This window comes from Lontra canadensis, unplaced genomic scaffold (genome assembly GCF_010015895.1).
Source record: "Lontra canadensis isolate GAN:19392208 unplaced genomic scaffold, GSC_riverotter_1.0 scaffold46, whole genome shotgun sequence".
NCBI classification, from domain to species: Eukaryota; Metazoa; Chordata; class Mammalia; order Carnivora; family Mustelidae; genus Lontra; species Lontra canadensis.
Window position 1 is genome coordinate 7,377,933 of NW_022631040.1, and position 14,982 is coordinate 7,392,914.

Genomic DNA, 14,982 nt, shown 5'->3' on the forward strand with positions numbered 1-14,982 from the left:
TTATAGGAGGCAATTAGCATCACAAAAGAAACATATGACCTTCAGTCTGGGTGACAAAATGGCTTAGAAGATATAGTACTTTATCATTTTATTGAGTTCCAAACCCTAAATCTCTCTCTCTAAATATATTTTGATGTGACGATGAGGACAGTATTTATTCTTTTTTCCACCCAGGTAATAGGTTGGATCAAAGTGTCCTTTAAATGCACATATAATGGGATCAGTCAGTCAATGTGAAAACTTTAAATTTCAGGGCCTGAAGAGCACCACTGATGGAAATATTTGGTGCAGGGATTTCAAAGGACCCTGGAGACCACTATATACCATACCACACACTCAATTGGACTGTACTCTATTTGAGAAGTACATGTCAATATTGGTGGCTCCTAATTACATGGCAAGAAATATCACATATTTCTTTGTTAACACCAACAGTACCTGACACGTGGTAGCAGCTTGATTTTCCATTGATCTCTTTCAGCTTACCTGTTGTGCCCATAAACAGTGTGTCAGGGAAATCAGAGGCTGAGGCACTGTTAAGGGGCTAGGTTCTTCTTCATGTCTAGTTACTAACTAACTTTGAGGCCCTGGGCCATCACTTTCTTCAGTGAAAATGTTTACTTATCAGAGTATTATAAGGAACGAATAAGAAAATGTGTATCAAAATTCTTTTGCAAATATAAAGGTATTAACATTAGAGTTAGCTTTAGTTAAAATATCCCTGCATAATAATTATACTTTAGAACAAAATTAAATCTTCAAGTGCTTTCTGTCATACTTCTGTATGTAGTTCGAATACATAAAAAATGAGATAAATCTGTATATCTACCAAAAGAGCTAAGAGATATGGCAGTAGAAAAAGAAAGACAAAGTAGGGGAAAACATTGAGTAAGATAACAGGGAAGAAGGAAGAGAAAGGAAGAGAGGAAACAGAAAAAAGAGGTCATCTATATGGAAAAGTGGAAGAATATCTATTATAATAGACTGTATCCCCTAAGGATTTTTAAACTTTCCTTGCATAGCAGAGGCCTGGACCATAGAAGATTCATAAAGCTCGGCAGACAACTCCACCTAAACATACTGCTTAAAAAAGAAAGAATACTTCTTTAATTTCTTAAAAAAGACAGCAAAATGTAGAAATTCATTTATTTTATTTGAGTCCACAGCAACGTGATACAGAAGATAACTTAACGATATATATAGAAACAATTTAGTCAGTAAGCTTTTACATATATCTGATTCTACTGGAAAATAATGAAAGACAAATTTGAACACTTTCAATAGTTTGCCTTGTGGTGCTATGAAGGTTAATGTTTGATTAAAATGAAAATAGGAAATCCATGTCAAAGGTGTTCTTATCAATATTTATGTGCAAAAAAAATCACTGTTGTAATATGTTGCCCAGTAGTTTTTTTTTTTTTTAAGATTTTATTTATTTATTTGCCAGACAGAGATCACAAGTAGACAGAGAAGCAGGCAGAGAGAGAGAAAATCAGGCCCCCCGCCAAGCAGAGAGCCCAATGCGGGGCTTGATCCCAGATTCTGGGATCATGACCTGAGCTGAAGGCAGAGGATTTAACCCACTGAGCCACCCAGGCACCCCTTGCACAGTAGTTTTAACAAAATAGCATAGTAGTTGGAATGTAATTTCTAGAGCCAGATTATATAGGTTTTTGACAGAGTCATTTGTTCACTGGGTGATCTTGGGTGAATATTCAACCTCTTTTTTCCTTAGGTCCCTCATTTTTAACATGAAGATTATAATAGTGACATTATAAAATTTATCATACAAGTCAATTTGTGAAAATTAGGTGGAACATATAAGTGCTTAGTGTTAGTTTTTGTTATACATTTACTTTTAAGTGAGAATAGGTAAGTGTTAATTTTTATTTTGATACTTATTTTGATACTTTGATACAATGTGTATGTTGTGTTTTAATTACTCCTTTATAAATAAAATTCAGGAGTCTAAAATATAAGAAATTGCTTAGGATAGAAGACATTCATGGGGAAAAAGAGAGAAACTGTTTTTAGGTTTATTATGGTTTCAATTAAGAAAAATGTTAAAAGAAATTATGATATCCTTAATTTTTGTTTGTTAATATTTTTATTCATGTATGTTTAATGATTAGGCATAGTTTTTAAGCAGACAGTCATTACCAGCTGTGTGTTTGCAGTTTCTTCCCCATCTAGTAAGTTGAGTTAGTGCATAAAACTGCCAAATTCCTTGACTCCTTTAACTTCATTTCTCATTTTGTGTTGAACTGTAATTACACAGTTTTCTTTTTTAAAAATTTCAATTCTAATTAGTGTTGTGCCAAAATCTTTGTCAATTAAAGAGTATCTTCCAATACTGATGTTATGAGTACTAATGGCTACATTAATGAGAAAATATAACCTAAGTGCCTCAGGGTAGATTCTTTTGTAGACCACTTAAAAATAATCAACAGCACCAAAATTCAAAATAACTGAAAAAATAAATTTAAAACAAATGCAAAATGCAAAACTTTCTCTTCCTATGTTACCAAGGACACAAGCAAACAAGGGAAGCTTGTTTGCATGTGCATCTTCCCACCAATTAAATCATGAGGTAGCAATATTCTCAGAGGTTCATTAAGAATTTTTCAGGTTAAAGAAATGCTGATTACAGATATATATGCAAAATGTAATTGATTTTCGAAATGAGATCTCTTTACTGATGAAACAAAAGCTGCTGATTTTCTCCTCTTCTTAACTATTCTTTTGATCCTGTGCTTGTAAGGGAAGAAAAAAAATTTCCCTCTACCCTTCTAGATTCTTGGCTGAAACACTGTGATAGAAGACAGATGAACAAGAACAGAACTTTAGTAACATGTATTTCTCCTGGATATATGGGAAATATCCAGGAAAATAGTAACTCCCCAAAATAGCCCAAGTTATCACCTTAAATACCATCTCCCCTAAAAACGAAAGATGTTGGGAGTGGGGGCTGTTGGAGCCAGGTATGAGAGGTTACAGCACAGTAAACATGGGTAAGGTATTTAGAATCATCCTCTTTTGGTGTAGAGGGGAAAGGCCCTTACAAATGGAGATTTTTCTTATAAATGTCATTTTCAGAGCTTTTCCTGTGACTGCTATTTTTAAAAAAATATTCTGCTCAAAAAAATTATTCAGCTCAAAATAATCCTATCCTCATGCCAAAGAGGTATATTTTGGGGTGATATATTCTGCCTCCCTTTAGCTGTTACTGAATTTTCAATTATTATATAGTACTACTAACCTTTAATAGAAATAAGGCAAAATAAAAGTACTTTTCAAATAAAACCTTTGGAAAACATATCTGAAGAATGTGGAAAAGTCAGAAAAACTAAACATTATTTAGAGAAGGTGATGTCTTTCTCACCCCTTCTTACTCACCCAATACCCAACTAAATTTGTCCAAATATCAAATTCAAATCCCATGGAATACAGCAGCATAAGAGAATGAAATAGAGTCTTGAGTCAAATTTGCAAAATAGGCTTCCCCAGTATTTGGTGTTAAAGCTTCAAAAGGACATTGAAAATTCTCTTATCTGGTTCTGGCTACTATTACAACTACCCCAAAGCCATTAGCAATCAGGCAGCATCCCATCTAGCAAGTAGAGAGATGCTCTGAGGAGTTGTACAAATAGAAGGTTTTTATAGTTAGAAAGGGGGCAAGTAGATATTTGGGGGGGGAAAAAAAGGATTGTTTCAGGTGAAGACATCTTCTGGGTGGAAAGGGAATGGCAAGATTTTATAATACAGATGATTTCACTAATTGTGATCAGGAAATTTCAGATTGACTGTGAAAGGTCACATTCCTGGGATAGGTTGAAACAGCAATTCAATCTTGGTTTTCTGCTGTGGACAAGGATTCCATCTCGGACTTGTTTCTTTTTTAACAGACTGCCCTCATCTTGTTCTTGACCTCTAAACAAACTGCCCATAAGCATACTTTACTCTGCTATGGTCAAAATCTAGAACAAAGTGTTACTTACCTTTTGTTAAATATTAGAAAGTTACCAGCTTGAGCAATGACAGAGATACTTTCTTCTCTGAACCCGTCCACAAATAAAAGTGAAAAGATTTTAAACTAAATTATCCATAAGATTTTATAATGACTTTCTAATTGCCATAGCAATGCATCCATCCATTTCAATTTGTATAAATAAGGTTATAGAGAAAATAGAAATGTAAATTGATTAAATCATGTTTCTATATTTTCAGCAATATATTTTCCAAGTTCTAACATCCCTGAGCCAGGTTGTCAGGGTATACTTTTCATAATGGTGCCTGGCCAGAGCAAATGGAATATAATAAATTACAGTGGGCTACAACGCCTTCTGTCCTTAAGGAAGAAATGAATAAAGTCACAATAGAATGGAAATATATATATATATACATATATAATTTATTCCTTTGAGTATCCATCAAACTTTCAGAATAAAAACCAGATGAAAGACAGAAAAAAATTGTTTTAACACTTGACACAAACATTTTGATGCCCCATTTTCAAAAAAAAAAAAAAGAAAAAAGCACCCTATATAGCCTTTTTTATATTTTTTTTCCCGATTTGTTTTGTAGTAGTTCTATTTATTTCCTTGACATCAATGTATTTTTGTTATATGCATTGCAGGTATCCATTCCTAATCTGTGATTTGTCTTTTAACTTTGTATACAGGAGCTTTCAAAAATAGAGTTTCAAGCTTTACCATGCTACCCAGAGAGAGGTCTATACAGTGCTGTCCTGGGTTCACATTGTAACTTAAAGGGAAACTTTCATAATGTCTGGAGTTCTTGATGTCCTGGCAAATGAAGGAAGAGGATGTCCTCAAATTCCCTGTAGTAGGAACACACTTAGATTGGCACCAACCTTGACCTCCAAGGTCAAGTACTGTACTACGGAACAGTACCTCTAACAAAAAGAAAAATGTTGGCATCTACAACATGAATCTGAAAAGAACCTTGGAGACGTGTCTGCTGCCATCGTTGCCATGGGAATGCTGTCTGATGTCAGGGTCATATTGTCACGGGCTAGAATCCAAGACTTGACATTTACTGCCTGCGTTCTTGTACTCACTGACCTTTGTCCCACATTTTTCCTTAAGCTCTTCTTTCCAGCTTATCTATTAACTCAGGCCAATGGAAAGTGAAAACACCCCTCAAGCAATAGCAACTGACCTGACAAGACACCCAGCTGGCCCAGACCACCCATAATAGTTTGAGTGTAATCCCCCTAACTGTGCCTGTAAATGGACCATGAAATGACCTCTAGAATGACCATCAACTACGTCGACCTCATTATAATACTAAAATTTCTGCCCAAGGAGGAGCACAAGCCTCATTTACCTAACACACAACATATGTATAGATATACTTCTTTAAGGTGCATGAGTGTCCTTATGCCTGCCTCTAAAAGGATTCCCTTTTTCATTCTAACCCTAAATAGTAGGAACCTATCCACCCTTGTTTAGGAGTCACAGCTTTGAAAGTTATTGTCTGTAATCTTGTTGCAAAGTTTCCTTTGTGTAACAACTCACTTGGTGTAGTTTCCATCTGTGACACAAAAATCCCCATCCCAGTGATTTTTCATAATGTATGCAGTGAATTCAGCTACATTAGGAATCAGCTACGGTTACCAGAGGCCAGTAGGCACTCACTTTTCATTTGCCTTCATTAGTAATATCCTTTGTCAGATAACGAATAGAGTCACTGACAATAATGTGCATTAATTAAAAAATTCAACATTTAGGGGCGCCTGGATGGCTCAGTCACTGAGCCTCTGCCTTCAGCTCAGGTCATGATCCCACGTCCTAGGATCAAGCCCCACATCTGGCTTCCTGCTCTTTGGGAGGCCTGCTTACTCCCTCTCCCACTCCCCCTGCTTCTGTTCCCTCTCTCGCTGTGTGTCTCTCTCTCTCTGTCAAATAAACAAATAAAATCTTTTTAAAATGTCAACATTTATATAATTTGTTAATTCTTTTTTATTTGTTTGAAAGAAAAAGGGAACATACAAGGTGGGGGAGGTGGGAGGCAGAGGGAGAAGGGAGAGAGAGAATCACAAGCAGTCTCCATGCCCAGCACAGAGCTGGACAGAGAGGCTCAATCTCAGACCCCAAGATCATCATGACAGAGCTGAAATCAAGAGTCAGACACTTAATGGACTGAGCCAGCTGGGCACCCCTGTTAATCCCTATCTTGCTACTTTCTATTTTGTTTTCTCCACATTTAAAGAAAGAGCTATATTTTACTCCTGTTTCACATGTGATATCTCACTGCTCTGTATAAAAATGAACCTAAGTAGTTGGAGGTATATCTCTTCTTAATATATAAAATGTAAGAACTTTCTATTTTCTAGTTTCTTTCCACAGTATTCCATATGGAAATAGCAGCAAAAGATGTTCTTTTACTTGTGACTTTGTTTTATCTGTTCAGATGAAATACTCTCTGAATTATTTGCTTTTCTTCTCTATTCACAGATTGATGGGCTACCTTTAAAGCATGTAGTCAGAGCCGTATTTTTCCTTGAATTTTACATACTGAGCATATATCTTCTGGTAAGTTGCACCTTTTGTTCTTTTTTTATGGCTTTTATGCATTGTTATTCCATTAGTACAAGGCTAGCTATTTCTACAAATGTCCCACAGAGAGAATATTTCAGTGACTTCCTTGACAATGCTGAGAAGTCTTTGTTTAGCATTCATTCTGCCTTCTAATTCTGTGCTCTAATGTCACTCTCTGCGTTCTAGTTTAATTCAGGTTCGCTTATTCTCATTCTTTCAGTCTCTAATCACTGCCTCTTATATTTTTCAATTATACAAATCTGAGCACAGCTTTGGTCTGGACTCACAAAAGTTTGGTCTGTCACTTAAGTCAAGGTCCAAAGTAGTTTTTTTGATGTTTGCTGCAATTACTATCTCATTGTTAGCCCCAGATAAAGTTGTCAGAAATATACTGCATAGTTTTGTAGAATTTTACTTAGAATAAAATGAATTTTGTTCGGGATAGACCTATGAGAAAACATGCCATTTAAAAAAATAATTTATTGGGAAGTAGAACTATTAAAATAAGCCTACAGGGGCGCCTGGGTGGCTCAGTGGGTTAAACCTCTGCCTTTGGCTCAGGTCATGATCTCAGGGTCCTGGGATCAAGCTCCACGTCGGGCACTCTGCTCAGCAGGGAGCCTGCTTCCTCCTCTCTCTCTCTCTGCCTGCCTCTCTGCCTGCTTGTGATCTCTGTCAAATAAATTTAAAAAAATAAAATAAAATAAATAAAATAAAATAAGCCTACATATTAATAAAATTATTTCAGTGTAGTATTTATTGGTACAATAATTGAAATTCATGAAAATATGCACTTTAAGGCTTCAATAACTTCCTAGATTAAGTAATAATATATTTTAACAAAAATTCTAAAAACTAATATAGTACAAATAAGGATGATTTATATAACTTTTGTTATTATTAATCAAACTTTGTAGTACAAATAAGGATGATTATATAACTTTTGTAATTATTAATCAAACTTTGATATTATTATTAGTCTGATTTTTATTCTATTTCTTTGAAATTAACAAATGTATGTTTCTTTAAAAAAAAATGCATTTTGTGAACCCTAGAGCAAGGACAAGAAGAAAAAACAAAGAGATAATTACTAGACTAATAATACCAATATAATAGAAGACTAAAAAGTATTAAATTAATCCAAATAAAGCTGGAGAATGCAAAAACTGAAGCAAAGAACAAAAGCAAAAATAGAAAACAAAGAACAATTTAAACTCATAGTGATAAGCATATTATATATAAATGATTTAAATTCAGGGTGTAAGGCAGAAATTGTCCTGAACTACAAAAAGATTAAATTATGTTTTCTACAAAAAAAACACTTTTTTGAGATGAAATCATTGTTTAAATCCAAATGGACCAGGAGCCTGGGTGGCTCAGTGGGTTAAGCCACTGCCTTCTGCTCAGGTCATGATCTCAGGGTCCTGGGATCAAGTCCCACATCGGGCTCTCTGCTCAGCAGGGAGCCTGCTTCCCTTCCTCTCTCTCTGCCTGCCTCTCTGCCTACTTGTGATCTCTGTCTATCAATTAAATAAATAAAATCTTTAAAAAACAAATCCAAATGGACCAAGAAAATATATTACACAAATACTATACAAAAGATACATTCAGAAGTAACATTAATATTACATGGTAATTAATAGACAGTATAGAATTTAGAACAGGAAAAGTTATCATGGATAAAGAGGAAAATGTTATAATGACAAAGGGAGATATTTATAAAAAAGATAATAATCAGACTTTTTATGAACCTAATAGATATATTGTACATAAAGCCATAATTGATAGAACTGATAGGGTGATAATTATAAATGAAGATTTCAACACTTCTCTCACAGCCCACCTTCAAAAAATATCATATCACTATACTTATTTATAGAAATTTACAAAAATATTCTTTAATTTCCCTTTCTTGTCTTTGGACAATAGTCATTATATATTTTATATCTACTTAGCTATAAACTACACAATTCATTTTGAGTATTATTTTTTATGTATTTGGAAGAGCTACATAATTCTGTGGACTGATATTTTCTTAAATGACCAATGCAGGATACTACAAAACCATTCATCTGAAAAAAATCCATTCGAAGCATAAAAAAGACTAATGGATTTTAAAGTAACAAATTACAAAATGGACACTAATATGGTTTCAGATTCCTTACTGAAATTAACCTTTTAGAAGCTACCACTTGTCAAGTTTTGACATTATATCAAAGAAAAATATCCATGATTATCTGGAAAGGCATTTAGAATACTTTTAGCTTTTCAAATTACTTGTCTGTATTAAAAACAGATTTTCCTCACAATCTTGAACTATAAAAAAAAATAAGAATTGAATGCAGAAATAATTGTGAGAATCCAGGTATCTTATATTACAGAGATTTCTAAAGTCTAAAACATTGCCACTCTCTTCCTCTCTATTATTTGTATATATATATTATATATATACATAATATATATATATAATATATAATATATATAATATATATATAATATATATATATGGAGAGAGAGATAAACTTTTTTATTAAGGTATATATGATATATAACATTATAGTAGTTTCCTGTATACAGCATAATGATTCAATATTTGCACTTATTGTGAAAAGATAACCACAATAAATCTAGTTAACATGGGTCATCATAGTTGTTACAGTTTTTTTTTCCTGGTGAGAACCTTTAAGATCTACTCTTCTTAGCTACTTTCAAATATACAATATAGTATTATTAACTGTGGTCACCATGCTCTACTATGAATTTCTTAATCTTATACCTGGAACTTGTACCCTTTGATCCCCTTCACCCATTTTGCCCACCCCTCACCCATCTCCTCTGGCAACCATCAATCTATTCTCTGTAATTATGAGCTTTTTTTTTTTTTTTTAAGCTTTCACATACAAGTGAGATCATACAGTACTTCTCTTTCCTAGTCTGGCTTATTTCACTTAGCACAGTGCCCTCAAGTTCCATTCATGTTGTCACAAATGCTAAGATCTCCTTACCTTCTTCTGTAGGGATGAATAATATTCTTATCTATATACCCAATAGATATTTAGGTTGCTTCCATTTTTTGGCTATTGTAAGTAATGCTGCAATGAACACGGGTGCAGATATCTTTTGGAGTGAGTGTTTTCATTTTCTTTGGATAAATACCAAAAGTGCAATTGCTGGATCATACGGTGGTTTTAATTTTTTGAAGAACCTCCATACTGTCTTCCATAAAGGCTACACCAATTTACGTTCCCACCAACAGTGTACATGGGTTCTATTTTTCTCCATATTTTTGCTAATTTTACTTATCTTTTTGATAATAGCCATTCTAACAGGTATGATATGATATCTTATGATTTTGATATGCATATAGTTATGTGCTTATTAAAATATAGCGATATACCGGATTTTATTGTTACTTTCAATCAATAAAGAGGTATTAAAATTTTTCAGTTTTATTTTACTCTTGTGGTGAGAACACTGACTTGAGACCTACCTTCTTAATGAATTTTTAAGTGTATAATAGAGTATTGTTAAGTATAGGCACAATGTTGTACAGCAAATCTCTAGAAATTATTTATCTTACTTAACTGACACTATACTCATTGGACATCTCCTTATCTTCCTAGTCCCTGGAAACCACAATTTTATTCTTTGTTTCTATGAGTTTGACTATTTTATTACTTACTTATTTATTATTTGTTTATTTATTTATTTAATTAGAGAGAGCGAGCGTGCATGAGCAGGGAGAGGGCCAAAAGGAGAAGTAGACTCCTGGCTGAGTGGGAAGCCTAATATATAGTTCAATCCCAAGACCCTGAGATTATGAACTGAGCTGAAAGCAGATGCTTGACCAACTGAGCCACCCTAGTGCCCCTAAGATTTCCTTTAAATCACTGAGCATATTTGTGGTAACTGTTTTATGGTCACTGTCTATCATTTCCATCATTTTTCTCAATTGAGTCACTTCTTTTTTTTTGGTCTTAACATATTACTTCTTCACATATTACTTCTTCACATGACTCTATCCGAATCTAATCTTCTAAGTTTTTAACTTAAGACATATACTACAAGCCAATGTTTATTGACTCAATATTTTTATTAGGTGTTGTGTATTACTTTATAATTGGATGTTTTTATTTTTATTTTTTAAAGATTTTATTTATTTATTTGACAGAGATCACAAGTAGGCAAAGTTGCAGACAGAGAAAGAGGGGGAAGCAGGCTCCCCACTGAGCACAGAGACGGATGCGGGTCTCGATCCCAGGACTCTGAGGTCATGACCTGAGCTGAAGGCAGAGGTTTAACCCACTGAGCTACCCAGGCGCTCCTGGATGTTTATAATGTACATATATATGTGATACAGATATTATATACAATATATGCTTTACATATATTGTATATATATAATATATGTTTTTCTTATACATTTATTCTATATATATTCAGTATATGGTATATATGTAATATGTTTATTCTATGTACATATACACTTTCAACAGATATATAATTACTATATAAATAAATTATAATACCCAAACCACAGAAATACAATTTCAAATTCATTGATTTGTACAGATGAAAAGGACTTGCTTAGTCTCATTAGTTTACAGATAAAGAAAATGTGGGGGCACTTGGGTGGCTCAGTGGGTTAATGCCTCTGCCTTCAGCTCAGGTCATGATTCCAGGGCCCTGAGATCGAGCCCTGCATCGGGCTCTCTGCTCAGTGGGGAGCCTCCTTCCCCCCCACTGCTTCCCCTTCCCTCTGCTTCCCTCTCTGCCTACATGTGAGCTCTGTCTGTCAAATAAATAAAATCTTAAAAAAAAAAAAAAAACAGAATTTTTTAAATTAATTAATTAGTTAATTAAGTCTTTTTAAAAAGGGGGGGCGTGCCTGGGTGGCTCAGCGGGTTAAGCCTCTGCCTTCAGCTCAGGTCATGATCTCAGGGTCCTGGGATCAAGTCCCACAGGTTGCTCCTTGATCAGCAGGGAGCCTGCTTCCCACTCTCCCTCTGCCTGCCTCTCTGCCTACTTGTGATCTCTATTTCTCTTTCAAATAAATAAATAAAATCTTGAAAAAAAAAAAAGAAAATTCAATCATAATAGTTGAAATTATTGTTTAAAGTTAATAAAAGGGGAGGACTAAATCATAAGTCTGGATTCCAGTTTGATGTGCTTGCCACTTTATCATCTTATTTAATCCAAGAGATTTCAATAAACCATTCCTGAAAATTCCAAAGCCCAGTAGCTTTAGACTAAACAATTTATTGCCTATATTCTAAAAGCCATCACTTTTGCTTCAGGTACTCCTAACACAAATCATTTCATGTTGGAATAACTTAGAAAATAATGCATATCACAAAAAAGTATTTATAGGTTGCTGTATCACACTGAGTAAAAAAATATGTGAGAATATTAGGGGCACCTGCATGGCTCAGTCTGTTTAGTGTCTGATTTCAGCTCAAGTCATGATCTTGGGGTCCTGGGATGGAGCCTCGTGTGGGATTCCACGTTCAGCAGGGAGTCTGCTTGTCCCTTTCCTTCTCCCTCTGCCCTTTTTTCCACTAATGCTCTTTCTTTCAAATAAATAAAATCTTTTTAAAAAAGAAGTATGAGAGAATATTAAAGTGCTTAGTTGCCTCTGTTTTTTTAATTATATCAGCTTTTTAAAGGTGAATTCATCATTTCTCCACGAGTACAATTCCTTGTCAGGCTAGAAATATGCACAGTTAGTGGAGATCCAGATGATAAAAATGGACTTCAGAATTCTTTCATTTAGTACATAATTATTGAGTCCCTATTCCTTGCCAGGACCTTACAAAATGGCATAATATGACAAAATTAATATTTCTAGCATTCCTTTAAAATTATCACTGCTATAATATTCAAGTGCATTCTATTAATTAGTTTATAGAAAGTGACACTATATATAGCCTGTTGTTTTCCTTTCAGTGACTAGGGAGAATTTATTAACAAAGATAAATTAAACCTTTTTAAATGAATGAGATTTCTGAGGAGTTTAAATCAAATTCTCTAAAATATGACTTATAGAGCAAAATTCTGATATATACATATATATCATTATAATAGCAAAACCTTCACATATATAATACCATATTAAAAAATAGACAAATTTTGGCAAAACACATGCAAAAATCTTTTCAGGGGCACCTGGGTGGCTCAGTGGGTTAAAGCCTCTGCCTTCGGCTCAGGTCATGATCTCAGGGGTCCTGGGATCGAGCCCCGCATCGGGCTCTCTGCTCGGCGGGGAGCTTGCTTCCCTTCCTCTCTCTCTCTGCATGCCTCTCTGCCTACTTATGATCTCTGACTGTCAAATAAATTAAAAAAAATCTTTTTTCAGTCTTGTTTTATTTTAACATAGATACCATTTGATATTCATTTTACATAAAAGAAAACACAAAACAGAAGGAATGATATAGATAAAAATGACGTGCTTTTTTACTCCAATGGAGAGGCTAGGAGAAAAATAATCCCTTTGAAAATTTCAACATTTTTACAGTATTGTTTATTATAATCTCTAATGTCTTAATCCTTTCCTCTATAAAACTAATATCTTTGTAGAGCAGCATTTTTCCTTAAAACCAAATAACAAATATTTTTAAACCTCATTCTGCAATATTTACCATTACTGACAGAACATGATCAGCATTCTTAACATTTATCATTTTACTTCAGATCTGTGTAAATTAAACCCTTATTCATGGGACCCTGAATATTTCTTCACAAACTCTGACTTGATTATTTTAAATGACTTTTAATCTAAGTTCCTAAATTGTCATAAAAATTAGGCTGATTTGCTGTCCCTCTGAGACTATGGTATAAAAGCCCATCCATCACGGTATATCTAATTAAGAAACTAAGTTAAGAGGTGTTTGAACAAGATATTTGAAAATCTCAGGGGACCAGACAATTGAATTGGTATTTCAGACATATCAAATTAGTTAATGATTTGGGAATCTTTATTCTGCAAGAGTATGTAAATTAAAAAAGAATAATGAAATTCATTAAAGCTTGGTATCAGGGAGGAAGGAGGACCCTGTGCACCGCTGCATGTAATTATAAGTACCTGCTTCATTCAGATAGAAGGACAGGAAACTAGGGAAACAAAAAAAGCAATTTGAGCAGATTAATTTCATATTGGACATAGATAATTACAATTATTTTTCTTTATATTTTTAGGGTATCTTTCTTATAATTGACAAACCCATATTTGGTAACAAGGCTTGTTTTCCATTTTCACTTCACCACATGAACTTGTAAGATAAATGTCTTGCCATTCAAAAATGACAATGGATGTTAAGTATTTTCTTGAAACTTAACAAAGTATTTTATTTATTCTGTCAGCCTATTTTGAAACTGAAAGAAGCAGAAGAATAAAACCACTGCTTTATCCAAAAGCATGAAGTGAATGGAATATTAAATCTCACCCAATAAAGAACTGGTCTGAAATATGTATTCAAAATATAAACAAAACCTTTTCTCCTGTTTCAAAGCGGTATACTCATGGTTCTTTAAAAGCATGTAAAATAAGAATGTAACCAATGATAATATTATTTTCCTAAATAAAATAAAAATAATTTCTTCCATTTTTTATTATTTTATTTGTCCATCAAAAAAATATTCATTTTAATGTACCATTTAAAAAGTTAAACTCAATAAAATATATAAAGGGTTTTCCAAACTTGGATGCTTGTAGAACATACCCTAGTTAGAAAAATAATATACCTTTCCTAAACTTTTTTGTATAAGAAAGCTGTAGAAATATAAAATCCAAGTGTTTGTTTGAACTATCATACTCCATTTAAAACTGATATCGCAGGGACCATAGTAAATTAGCACATTCTGTCCCAATGCCTTCCTCTCCTTTCTCTGCCCTTACTATTCCCTCCAGTCCAGTAACCTCTAGGGTCCATATTTGACTATTATGAGAATTCTGCCTTTCGCTAACCTCAGAAGCACAGAAAATTGTAAACATTTGTAAAATAGCATTTATTGTGTCTACAAGGGGAATGTTGGAATCATTAAATTGTTATACATAAAAATTAAAAGGGGTGAAAATACAGTAGATAAAGTATTTTCAGTGGGATTCTCATTGAGATAGAACACATTCAGAGTAACACATGAACAGTAAAATTGAAGACAGATATTCCTAAAATAGAAATAGTATTTATTTTAAAAAATCCTAAAATAGAAACAGAGATGCAAACAAACGTTTATGCACAAGGATATCCATCGCAGTAATATTCCCAAATAGTGAGAATGATGGCAAAGCAATAGGGGAAATAATTAACTATACAAACAAAAGTCCATCAGCTACAACAGGCATGGGTTAAACAGGCTTCGGAGGAATATTTAATGACAATATAAAATGGTCATGATTTATTATCATGAGTGAAGAAAGCAT